Genomic DNA, 13,590 nt, shown 5'->3' on the forward strand with positions numbered 1-13,590 from the left:
TCTAATCTCATAAAGAGATTAGTAGAGTGTGTCTAGTAATAAATACATATATATTTGATATATATACCGGTGTGGTGTCCTTTCATTTGGTAATTCAAGAGATTATAAGGTAAAACAAGCTGCTTTACATTCCTCTGAGACTTAGCCTGAAGGCTGCTCTCCACAGCTACCACTAGGATAGCTTTCTTTAAAAGGTTGTCTTAAACCTATCTACCATAAGAGTCTAATTGGACTGGTGCAAGGTGGCCACTATAACTAGTGTATACAACAAAGACCTGTTCACACTGTGAACGATTATTTCATACATCCGTTTCGATTGTCATAGACATTGGACACTCTTTACAGCTTGCGATTCTATCGTCTAAGCTATTCAACGGTGTAGTTCACTAAAAAGAAAGAAAGAAAAAGAAATTTTGCGTACGAGGTAAGTCAAACTGACTATCAATGTGTAATAACCTTATGTCTCCACCACCCAAATGTTGTGAGAAAAGGAGTGAAAAGGAGTGTTGGTGCCTCACGGTAGCGCCACCAAGGAGGGTAAAGCAGGATGGTACTCGCCTGCTACCTCAAATTCTCATCATCAGCTACCAACACTCCAAAAGCAAGAAAATTGTGTGTGATGCCAGTGATTAACTGTACAGGTGCTAGGGTGTGTAGTTAAAGAAAGAAAGAAGAAACAGAGAACTGTGCTATAATGTGTGCACCGTCTCGACCCCCTAAGTGATATATACTAATATCAAAAAATGAAAAAACTAATATCAAAAAATGAGCTAAATCACACTGGCTTGCATACTTTATTCTAAGCTGCGTGCTAGCTCATATGTTAAAATGCCGACATGTTTCGTTACCATTGGACAACACTCACGGTAACTTCTTCAGGGCGTGGGGTCTGTTCGTTTCACCCTGCACCTCTATTTGTCAGTTAAAAACAATTCTGTAGGAGACAAAAGAGAATATACACAAACACAACAACACAGGACAGACTAGGTTGGTAACCTGTTATTGTAGGGCAAATGTCCTATGTATAGTTCTTAGTTGGTGGAGCCATTTTGTCTGGTTAATTCCGATAACGAACGAGACTCCTCCATGCTAACTAGTTACGCGACCCCCAGCGTGCTCAAACAACAACCACCAACCCCAGGGTCAGATTCAATCCTCAGGATAGAACCAACGAGGACCTGGGAGCAATGTTTAGGGTTTTTTTAGGTCAACAAACACAAAACACGGCAGACCAGAGGGGGAACAACTACAGAGGCCGGGGACGGGGTCGGGCTCGTCAGAACCCGAACTCAACCTGGCAGGCCTTCTCCCCGAGGATTACTCGCAGCAGAGGCAGAACACCCCTATAACTGCTAAGGCTAACAACATTGTGGTCAATCTTTCTCACTATCCCCTTACAGAGGCGGAAACCGCTATACTTAACAAAGGGTTGGGATTTGTCCCTACCCCTCGACATGACGGGTTCCAACTCCGGGCGGAACTGTACGGGCTAATGAGGAAGATTAAACTTAAAAAGTTTTTTGCCGGGAAGGAAAAGGAGAATGTGTCCAATTTTTGTACAAATTTGCGGCGCCCTTCCCAATTTTGCCCCCCTGGTAATACAACAGGCCCAGAGACTGTGGTGTTTGAACAAAAGATCCTACAGGATATTGGTCAGATTGAACAAAGCATGCAGACTGTGGATCACAGCAATATGAGTTCTAGAGACTGGCAGGCATTGACAAGCTTACAAAACAATCAAACAATCACTATTAAGCCAGCCGATAAAGGCGGGGCAGTCGTAGTGATGGACACACTCGACTACGACACAGAGGTGGCCAGGCTTTTGGGGAACCGCTGCAACTATAGACCTCTAGCGCGGGACCCAACCAATGACTTGCAGGCGACCATTATCCAACTGGTAACCGAGGCTAAAGAAAAGAAATGGGTTACATATAGGGAAGCCGAATTCCTGATTAACACGAAACCAAGGATGCCGGCGTTCTATATTGTACCCAAAATTCATAAAAAACAACAGCCCCCGCCCGGACGACCTATCGTCTCCGGCATCCAGTCGCTATTAGAACCACCATCCCAGTTTGCGGACTTCTTCCTAAGGGAATGTGTCATCACCCAACCCTCATATGTCCAGGACACCACGGACGTGCTGAGAATTTTGGAGAATGTCTCATATAATCCAGCAAACCAATTCCTTGTAACCATCGACATAGAGTCGCTGTACACCAGCATCCCTCAGGAGGCAACGCTGGTGGCAGCAGCGCGTGCCCTGAGGGACTCTGAATGGTTTTATGACTGCCCCCAAACCTTCGTCCTTCAATGCATAGAGATCGCATTGACCCAAAATTTCTTCTCATGTAAAGATCAGATATATCTCCAAGTGTCGGGGACTTCGATGGGGGCTACATTCGCCCCCAGTCTGGCCTGCATTTATGTGGGCCAGTTCGAGGCATACCACATCCATACAGACACTAATCTCTTCCAGAGGAACATTGTCCTCTGGAAGAGATATATAGATGATATACTTTGTATATGGGAAGGGACCGAGGAAGGACTAAATGATTTCCTTGCTTGGCTCAATAGCCTGGACGAATGTTTAAAGTTCACCTGGGAAATGAGCAAAACTAGAGCAGTCTATCTGGATCTGGACATCCAAGCAGAGGACGAGAGGCTGGTGACCAGGGTTCACCATAAACCAACGGATAAAAATTCTCTTTTACATTATAGCTCCTACCACCCCAGGGCCCTCCGTGACAACTTGCCCGTAGGACAGTTTCTAAGATATCGCCGAAACTGCTCTACCATACAGGAATATTCTGTACAATCGAATGTCTTGGCTACCAAGCTACAGGATCGAGCTTACCCGAGGAAGGTCATAAGACAGGCAAAAAAACGAGCATATAACACCCCTCGTGCAGCCCTGTTGGAAAAGACCAAAAGGGAAAAAGGTGAATGTATCCCAGTGGTGACTACCTTTGGACCACTTTCCACAAAAATCAGGCAAATCATTTGGAGGCATTGGCATCTGCTTAGTACCACCAATATGCAGATGCCCCCCCCTCGTTTTGCATTCAAAAGGTCTGCGAATATTCGGGACCGGCTGGTCCACACCAGACCCAAAACAAGTCCACGAGAAACCAACATCCCCTCGGGGCATTACCCATGTGGAAATTGCTCCGTGTGCGCATTTACATCGCCAACTAAAAATGTTACTCTTGCAAATAATAAGACCTGGTTTCTAAACAAATTTAGCAACTGTAACACCTCGCATGTGATTTATAGACTGACTTGCCCCTGTGAGCTTCACTACATCGGCCTTACCACCAGGAAGGTAAAAACAAGAATACAAGAACACCTTAGCACACTCCGTGCAGGTAAATTGAGCACCAAATTGGTGCAACACTTTCAAACACAAAAACACACTGCCCAAGAAGTGCGCTGGGTAGTGCTTGAAAGAGTCACAGGGGATCAGTTTAATATTGAATCCAGACTGAGTAGCAGGGAAGCACGTTGGATTTATCAAGAGGGAGTGGACCAGATTGGACTAAACGACCTTATTGAATGGAGTAAGGTGAATGCATGATTAATGATACCCTATCATTGAGGGCCACTAGTATTTAGTCCAAGGCCATGGATAATATACCAGTAGTGTAACGAGTCAACACTCAGCGTGTGGCATTATTGCCATTAACGCAATCTCAGTATATTAAAACCTCAATTGCTGGGTCATCATCATTGTAGCTGTTGCCAGACATCGTAGGCTTACCACATTTTATATCTGGCAAATTGCATTTGGATACATACCTGTGGGAATATCCTAGGTAATACATCACTTTGGATACTCTTAAAGGTTGTAAATATGCATTCATCAGTATCCTAAACTGGGTTTTAGCCAATATGATTAGGAGTATGTTTCTGTAAATCATAGGAGTATCCCACGAAATACATCAGCATGGGCGGGGGTTTTGTAGGCTGTAAACAGGTAGATGTACACTTAGCGATCATCATTCTACACTAAGTTGCAACAAACACATGCGGTAATATATGCACGTCAACAAATAGAGATAAGCATAATATGGCATTCCCCATTGCAAAATGGCGACCCCTCTTTTCACACCACATCGAGCCTTGTGCTTCAATGGGACTTGCGTAGACTGATTATACGATACACGCAATGATGTTCACAAATCGCGCAATGGAATGGCCGTGCTGGTGTGAAATTGAGTAAATGCCAGTCACGAACATTTTCACGGCGAGTCTAGTTCCCATTTCCCATTCCAAAATGGCGCTCCCTTTTTATTATATCGAGCTCTTTGCCAGCGTAGACCAATCACGTGGTACACGCTATGACGCTTTTAAACCGCGCCATGGAACGGCCGTGTTGTTCCTGGGCTGAGTAAACGCCATTTACGAACATTTTCACGGTGAGTGTTGACAGATAGCGTTAATTTGGGGAATCGGACTAGATAAAGGTCAAGGAGATGAGATTTAGATACATCGAGGTCGGAACGGGAGTCGAGGAACTGTGTAAAGGGCTCGCCACTTTGAGGGTAACATTATCTTAATGGGACGCTAAAAATGAGGCATTTATCAATGAAATCCCTAGATGCAGGGGTACCACCTGAGACGGGAGGGAGACACACCCGCACTAACCATGAATGAGACATTAAACGTTATTAAGCATGCAATGCTCACTATGTATTATACATTACAGACTCACGTTTGGAGTGGAATAAGTGGAGCCTTGAACGCGCATACAGAGCCGCAAGGACTCACGGGTAAAGGTATGCCCATGGTGGGCTACATCCTGGTAAATATATGCTGTAGGGTATTCTGTAAAACTATACATAGGACATTTGCCCTACAATAACAGGTTACCAACCTAGTCTGTCCTGTGTTGTTGTGTTTGTGTATATTCTCTTTTGTCTCCTACAGAATTGTTTTTAACTGACAAATAGAGGTGCAGGGTGAAACGAACAGACCCCACGCCCTGAAGAAGTTACCGTGAGTGTTGTCCAATGGTAACGAAACATGTCGGCATTTTAACATATGAGCTAGCACGCAGCTTAGAATAAAGTATGCAAGCCAGTGTGATTTAGCTCATTTTTTGATATTAGTTTTTTCATTTTTTGATATTAGTATATATCACTTAGGGGGTCGAGACGGTGCACACATTATAGCACAGTTCTCTGTTTCTTCTTTCTTTCTTTAACTACACACCCTAGCACCTGTACAGTTAATCACTGGCATCACACACAATTTTCTTGCTTTTGGAGTGTTGGTAGCTGATGATGAGAATTTGAGGTAGCAGGCGAGTACCATCCTGCTTTACCCTCCTTGGTGGCGCTACCGTGAGGCACCAACACTCCTTTTCACTCCTTTTCTCACAACATTTGGGTGGTGGAGACATAAGGTTATTACACATTGATAGTCAGTTTGACTTACCTCGTACGCAAAATTTCTTTTTCTTTCTTTCTTTTTAGTGAACTACACCGTTGAATAGCTTAGACGATAGAATCGCAAGCTGTAAAGAGTGTCCAATGTCTATGACAATCGAAACGGATGTATGAAATAATCGTTCACAGTGTGAACAGGTCTTTGTTGTATACAGTGTATTGAGTGGGGGATGACCTGTTCTCTGCCCCTTCAGCTCCTTATTGTAGACTGCCCACTATAACTAGTGACCAGCATATGCCAGGCCAACTTCTCACAAAGCCTGCATGTCATTTTGGCCCAGGAATGTCTGAATGCAGACTGTTGTCATCTCTTGCTGTGAACAAGACATCTGCATTTACTGTCATGTTAATGCACATTTACTTTGTAGCCTTTATTTCCACACCACAAATATTGCATGTGTGCAGCCACAGTCCCATTACCACACTCAGTTCAACACTTGTGCCTACTCGAGAAGTGCTATACAGTTAGGGCATTGACAAATGTTTGTCTGTACCAGTCCAATGCAACTCCCATGACACTCACTTGGGAACCTACATTGCATCACCCTCAGGAAAAAAGTTCCCTGCTGGCACATGTCACAAGAGTAATTAAGTTTACCTAGTCCATATGCATGTAGCTAATCCAGTACATGTCTTTTCTTTGCATTCTGGGACTTGTAGTCCTTTAGATATTAGGCACCAGTACCAGAAATAAATATAGACGTGATTAAATGATGTGCATGGATGCAAGGCAGCACCTTTCATTTCAGTTCAGTTCTGAAAACTGTATTCGGATAACTTGGTATCCATAAAGGCACAGCAACATAACAAATTAAATAACAAATGGAGAGTAATAGTAAAATCCATTAGAAATAAACGGTTTAAAATCATATAAAATACCAGTTCATACATCAGTTTATACAAAGCTTTCATACATAAATATAAGAGCTCAGGGGTTCGACATCGTCTTGCGTGCTCGAGTGGCAATTCTCAAAAACGTACTTGTGCAGAAGAAAACTCTTCATCGGCCAAAGTGAGTAACCACAAATAAGCATTATCCAGGCTAATAGGCCCTTTCTTTTTAAAATAAATGGATTTAAAAGCCACCTTGTGTACCTTAAATAGTATTTACAAAGAAACAAAAAGTGTAAAGTAGATTGGCTGCTCACACCATCACATGGACAGGGTACATGGTCGATATTGGAATGCTAACGAAGAGGAAAGCATAATGCAAATTTAACAGTTCCTGCTCTTAGGCGAAATAAAAGGCTCCTTTCCCAGTGACTCATAGGTAGGGTGCGATAGATAGGTAGGGGAGGCCTATGCTGTTCTATAGCCATGGAGCTGAAGGCAAAAGATTGTTTAGATTCCATACCAATCATTTCTGTGGTGTATAATAAATAAAGTGCACTCATTTTAAAGCAGAGTTTCAGCAAACTGACGAAAATAATCAAAAAACATTGGACAGTCCTAGCGCCACTAAATCTCGCAACAGGCACCCCACTTTTTTCATTTAAAAGAGGTTGCAACATAAAGGACCATTTGGTTAGGGCCTACAAACCTACAAAAATAGATCAGACTATACACCTCTACCTCAATCTTCCTCCACTGCAAGGGCACTACAAATGTAACAACTGCATGGCATGCGAGTTCACTACTAACACCAAAGTATTTGAATTTGAGAACTCTAAGTATACTTTACAGTCTTTTTCAAATTGCAATTCACAAAATGTAATCTACTGTATTGAGTGTCCATGCAAACTGAGGTACATCGGCCACACCACACAAAAGATCAAGGCAAGAATCGCCCAACACAGGAGCAGAATCCGAAGTAAGATCACGACGGCGCCCCTCGTGGAACACTTTATATCAAAAGGACACTCTGAAACAGACTTCACTTGGCAGGTCATTGAAACCCTTCACGCCAACTTTAGGGGAGGAAACCAACAACAGATCCTCAACCGATTGGAATACAAATGGATTTTTAATTGCCGCACTATTGAACACGGTCTCAACTCGATTGATGAATGGAATGCCATACTATAAACATTTGACTATTCATATCTGCACATTTTGAACTCAGCCACCTGATACCACTATGTAATTCTTGCTTAGTGTTTTCCTAACAGATGTATACACACTTCCTTATGTTTGAGCCTCTTGCTACCCATTGGTTCATGTGCTACCCATTGGTTCATGTCTAGTTTATATGTTGCCACAGTAATTGAATATCAGTGAGTACATTGCTAGACTATGTGCCTTAACTGATTTTGTGTTTGTTTTTAATTCATATAGCAACTACCTCAGTAGGTACAACACATTAGGTTGCTTCAGAATTAATTCTGCTATCATGTGCCTGAAACAGTTGTTGCACACACATTGATTTATTTTTTCTTATGACTCTTTCTTCTCTTTTCTTACTCTGCTGAGTTAGTACTTCTCCCTTGTTCCCTTACTTGATTCCTACTGACAGCCATTTCCCTTCAGCATGCTCCCTTGCACACAACCGCTCGCAGGTGCGTGCTAATTAGCTCCGCCCTGCTGCTGGTTTCACAGCTGACACAGCCCTTAATTACTTCCTGGCTCACTCTGTCTCCCTCTCTCACTAAACGTGAACAGCCCAAGCAGCATGACCTGCTGAGCTCCTCTCCCAAGACTTTCCAAATATGAACTGGGAATGACTTTAACTGTAAGTACTTTGACTGCGCATATCTTTTACCATCATTTAATCTTTACCTTGTAGTTTATGACCCCCCACCCTCCTATTGCCCTTAACAGAAACTTATTGGCAGCAAATCGTTAAGCGCAACTTGTACAGCTGACCCTGCCTTTCAAGTTTACACAGTAAGTGTTTTCTTTCACCAACTTCCTTGCAAGCGCCCTTCACGGATGCACACCAGTTTCTAATTACTGCTCTAACTCCTGTACAGCACGTGATATTCTCAAGTTCGTACCTTCAGCGAATTAATCTTGGTGAACTTGTCTACCCTTTTCTGAAGCCCTCAATTGCTCTTCCTTGCGCTCTGAATAATTGCATCAGTAAGTCTACTCTGAGTGTTCTACCTCTCCCCCCCTTCTCTCATTTAGCGGGTTGCTACCCAGCTTCATCAACGCTCTCAACTCTCCTTCCTACTAGCGCAAATTATTCCTTGTACTCCCACCTATGCTTGCGTATTCACGTGCAGCATTTTCACCATTACTGGTCATTTGCTTCTGAATCGCTATTTAACTTCTCTTTTCCACCGTTTAAATACTTCCACCACTTGTAATTTACATTGTTGACTTTTGCTTCCGAATGGCCTTTAAATCATGTCTTTCGCTTCTGTATTTGCCTTAATTCATGTATTTCCCCACCTACCTTGACCCCAAGGCATGGCTAGTTACATGATATACAGAATAATTCAGGAGTAATATATATTTATATATGTCATTATGTTTTTTATAAAAAGGAGCCTCTGATTGTATTAATTATACTACACTGTGGCATAGGCGTACTCGCCGTCGCCACTACATCTACCAGAGCTCCTTGGGGCAACATGCTGGTGTGACGAGCAGTGTGCGGCCAACTGGATTTGTTATATAAAGGCTCCCTTGAGCCATTTGGGCTGACGAGCTCTGGACCAGCACCTGCGCGCCATGAGAGGTACTCTACCTGTTTTTACGTTATTGGCAGTCCACGCGGCACCCCTTTACACTTACCTACTCCCTGCTGACGAGAGGCAACTACCTCGAAACACGTGTCCAGGGATGGCTAATGCGACACATACTTTTTTTCAACACTGTGGCATAGGCGTACTCGCCGTCGCCACTACATCTACCAGAGTTCCTTGGGGCAACATGCTGGTGTGACGAGCAGTGTGCGGCCAACTGGATTTGTTATATAAAGGCTCCCTTGAGCCATTTGGGCTGACGAGCTCTGGACCAGCACCTGCGCGCCATGAGAGGTACTCTACCTGTTTTTACGTTATTGGCAGTCCACGCGGCACCCCTTTACACTTACCTACTCCCTGCTGACGAGAGGCAACTACCTCGAAACACGTGTCCAGGGATGGCTAATGCGACACATACTTTTTTTCAACACTGTGGCATAGGCGTACTCGCCGTCGCCACTACATCTACCAGAGTTCCTTGGGGCAACATGCTGGTGTGACGAGCAGTGTGCGGCCAACTGGATTTGTTATATAAAGACTCCCTTGAGCCATTTGGGCTGACGAGCTCTGGACCAGCACCTGCGCGCCATGAGAGGTACTCTACCTGTTTTTACGTTATTGGCAGTCCACGCGGCACCCCTTTACACTTACCTACTCCCTGCTGACGAGAGGCAACTACCTCGAAACACGTGTCCAGGGATGGCTAATGCGACACATACTTTTTTTCAACACTGTGGCATAGGCGTACTCGCCGTCGCCACTACATCTACCAGAGTTCCTTGGGGCAACATGCTGGTGTGACGAGCAGTGTGCGGCCAACTGGATTTGTTATATAAAGGCTCCCTTGAGCCATTTGGGCTGACGAGCTCTGGACCAGCACCTGCGCACCATGAGAGGTACTCTACCTGTTTTTACGTTATTGGCAGTCCACGCGGCACCCCTTTACACTTACCTACTCCCTGCTGACGAGAGGCAACTACCTCGAAACACGTGTCCAGGGATGGCTAATGCGACACATACTTTTTTTCAACACTGTGGCATAGGCGTACTCGCCGTCGCCACTACATCTACCAGAGTTCCTTGGGGCAACATGCTGGTGTGACGAGCAGTGTGCGGCCAACTGGATTTGTTATATAAAGGCTCCCTTGAGCCATATGGGCTGACGAGCTCTGGACCAGCACCTGCGCGCCATGAGAGGTACTCTACCTGTTTTTACGTTATTGGCAGTCCACGCGGCACCCCTTTACACTTACCTACTCCCTGCTGACGAGAGGCAACTACCTCGAAGCACGTGTCCAGGGATGGCTAATGCGACACATACTTTTTTTCAACACTGTGGCATAGGCGTACTCGCTGTCGCCACTACATCTACCAGAGTTCCTTGGGGCAACATGCTGGTGTGACGAGCAGTGTGCGGCCAACTGGATTTGTTATATAAAGGCTCCCTTGAGCCATTTGGGCTGACGAGCTCTGGACCAGCACCTGCGCGCCATGAGAGGTACTCTACCTGTTTTTACGTTATTGGCAGTCCACGCAGCACCCCTTTACACTTACCTACTCCCTGCTGACGAGAGGCAACTACCTCGAAACACGTGTCCAGGGATGGCTAATGCGACACATACTTTTTTTCAACACTGTGGCATAGGCGTACTCGCCGTCGCCACAACATCTACCAGAGTTCCTTGGGGCAACATGCTGGTGTGACGAGCAGTGTGCGGCCAACTGGATTTGGTATATAAAGGCTCCCTTGAGCCATTTGGGCTGACGAGCTCTGGACCAGCACCTGCGCGCCATGAGAGGTACTCTACCTGTTTTTACGTTATTGGCAGTCCACGCGGCACCCCTTTACACTTACCTACTCCCTGCTGACGAGAGGCAACTACCTCGAAACACGTGTCCAGGGATGGCTAATGCGACACATACTTTTTTTCAACACTGTGGCATAGGCGTACTCGCCGTCGCCACTACATCTACCAGAGTTCCTTGGGGCAACATGCTGGTGTGACGAGCAGTGTGCGGCCAACTGGATTTGTTATATAAAGACTCCCTTGAGCCATTTGGGCTGACGAGCTCTGGACCAGCACCTGCGCGCCATGAGAGGTACTCTACCTGTTTTTACGTTATTGGCAGTCCACGCGGCACCCCTTTACACTTACCTACTCCCTGCTGACGAGAGGCAACTACCTCGAAACACGTGTCCAGGGATGGCTAATGCGACACATACTTTTTTTCAACACTGTGGCATAGGCGTACTCGCCGTCGCCACTACATCTACCAGAGTTCCTTGGGGCAACATGCTGGTGTGACGAGCAGTGTGCGGCCAACTGGATTTGTTATATAAAGGCTCCCTTGAGCCATTTGGGCTGACGAGCTCTGGACCAGCACCTGCGCACCATGAGAGGTACTCTACCTGTTTTTACGTTATTGGCAGTCCACGCGGCACCCCTTTACACTTACCTACTCCCTGCTGACGAGAGGCAACTACCTCGAAACACGTGTCCAGGGATGGCTAATGCGACACATACTTTTTTTCAACACTGTGGCATAGGCGTACTCGCCGTCGCCACTACATCTACCAGAGTTCCTTGGGGCAACATGCTGGTGTGACGAGCAGTGTGCGGCCAACTGGATTTGTTATATAAAGGCTCCCTTGAGCCATATGGGCTGACGAGCTCTGGACCAGCACCTGCGCGCCATGAGAGGTACTCTACCTGTTTTTACGTTATTGGCAGTCCACGCGGCACCCCTTTACACTTACCTACTCCCTGCTGACGAGAGGCAACTACCTCGAAGCACGTGTCCAGGGATGGCTAATGCGACACATACTTTTTTTCAACACTGTGGCATAGGCGTACTCGCTGTCGCCACTACATCTACCAGAGTTCCTTGGGGCAACATGCTGGTGTGACGAGCAGTGTGCGGCCAACTGGATTTGTTATATAAAGGCTCCCTTGAGCCATTTGGGCTGACGAGCTCTGGACCAGCACCTGCGCGCCATGAGAGGTACTCTACCTGTTTTTACGTTATTGGCAGTCCACGCAGCACCCCTTTACACTTACCTACTCCCTGCTGACGAGAGGCAACTACCTCGAAACACGTGTCCAGGGATGGCTAATGCGACACATACTTTTTTTCAACACTGTGGCATAGGCGTACTCGCCGTCGCCACAACATCTACCAGAGTTCCTTGGGGCAACATGCTGGTGTGACGAGCAGTGTGCGGCCAACTGGATTTGGTATATAAAGGCTCCCTTGAGCCATTTGGGCTGACGAGCTCTGGACCAGCACCTGCGCGCCATGAGAGGTACTCTACCTGTTTTTACGTTATTGGCAGTCCACGCGGCACCCCTTTACACTTACCTACTCCCTGCTGACGAGAGGCAACTACCTCGAAACACGTGTCCAGGGATGGCTAATGCGACACATACTTTTTTTCAACACTGTGGCATAGGCGTACTCGCCGTCGCCACTACATCTACCAGAGTTCCTTGGGGCAACATGCTGGTGTGACGAACAGTGTGCGGCCAACTGGATTTGTTATATAAAGGCTCCCTTGATCCATTTGGGCTGACGAGCTCTGGACCAGCACCTGCGCGCCATGAGAGGTACTCTACCTGTTTTTACGTTATTGGCAGTCCACGCGGCACCCCTTTACACTTACCTACTCCCTGCTGACGAGAGGCAACTACCTCGAAACACGTGTCCAGGGATGGCTAATGCGACACATACTTTTTTTCAACACTGTGGCATAGGCGCACTCGCCGTCGCCACTACATCTACCAGAGTTCCTTGGGGCAACATGCTGGTGTGAGGAGCAGTGTGCGGCCAACTGGATTTGTTATGTAGGGATAAAACAATAGCTTATTTATTTGCCTGTTTTTCCTCATTTTTGATTCAGCTTGCTCACCCGTTATATGTCCTGATGATGATCTCGAACAGTTGAGATCGAAACGCCGTTGACCCTTTACAACAAAACTTTTCCTATTCTATAAAGTTGCTTGAGGAGTTTTACACTATTGTTGTCAATGCGATGCCGTTATTTTAAACTTCACCATCACTCTGCACGTCACGCCTCTTTCACTTATTGTGTGAGCACCTCAATTCTATTGTTGTGGAAATAAATGTTTCACATGAACTGACTTATGTCCCTATGTACATTATTAATTTTGTTGCGCCTTTAAAATAATGAATCTTCAACTCTCTAACCATAAGTGCTCTCCTTAGGATCACTTTATTATTGGTCCTTTTGGCCACACCCGAACCATTGTTTTTTTACTGCATATTTGACCCCAGGTTCACGTATTGGGGTACCCTTGTTTTTCTTTAAAAAAGTAATTTAAGACCTACTCAGGTTTTTTTTTGCAGCAGTCTGCTGCGATCGTCTGCTTGAGCATTTTGGACACCTGTGAGGTGAGTTTCCATAATCGTATGGCCCCTGACTAGAAGCCATTTCCAGATCGTCAAGGCCTCATCTGACAAGGGCCTGGACCTGGTCCCTCCCTGCCTGT

The 13,590-nt window shown here is 45.7% G+C and overlaps 1 protein-coding gene across 1 annotated transcript in view; it reads left to right on the plus strand.

Annotated features, from left to right (window-relative positions):
- The window catches only part of LOC146863472 (uncharacterized), a 96,197-nt gene that overhangs the window by 81,398 nt on the left and 1,209 nt on the right, over window positions 1–13,590 (plus strand). The window lies entirely within an intron of this gene.

The sequence above is a fragment of the Triturus cristatus genome, chromosome 2_2 (assembly GCF_964204655.1).
Source record: "Triturus cristatus chromosome 2_2, aTriCri1.1, whole genome shotgun sequence".
Classification (NCBI taxonomy): domain Eukaryota; kingdom Metazoa; phylum Chordata; class Amphibia; order Caudata; family Salamandridae; genus Triturus; species Triturus cristatus.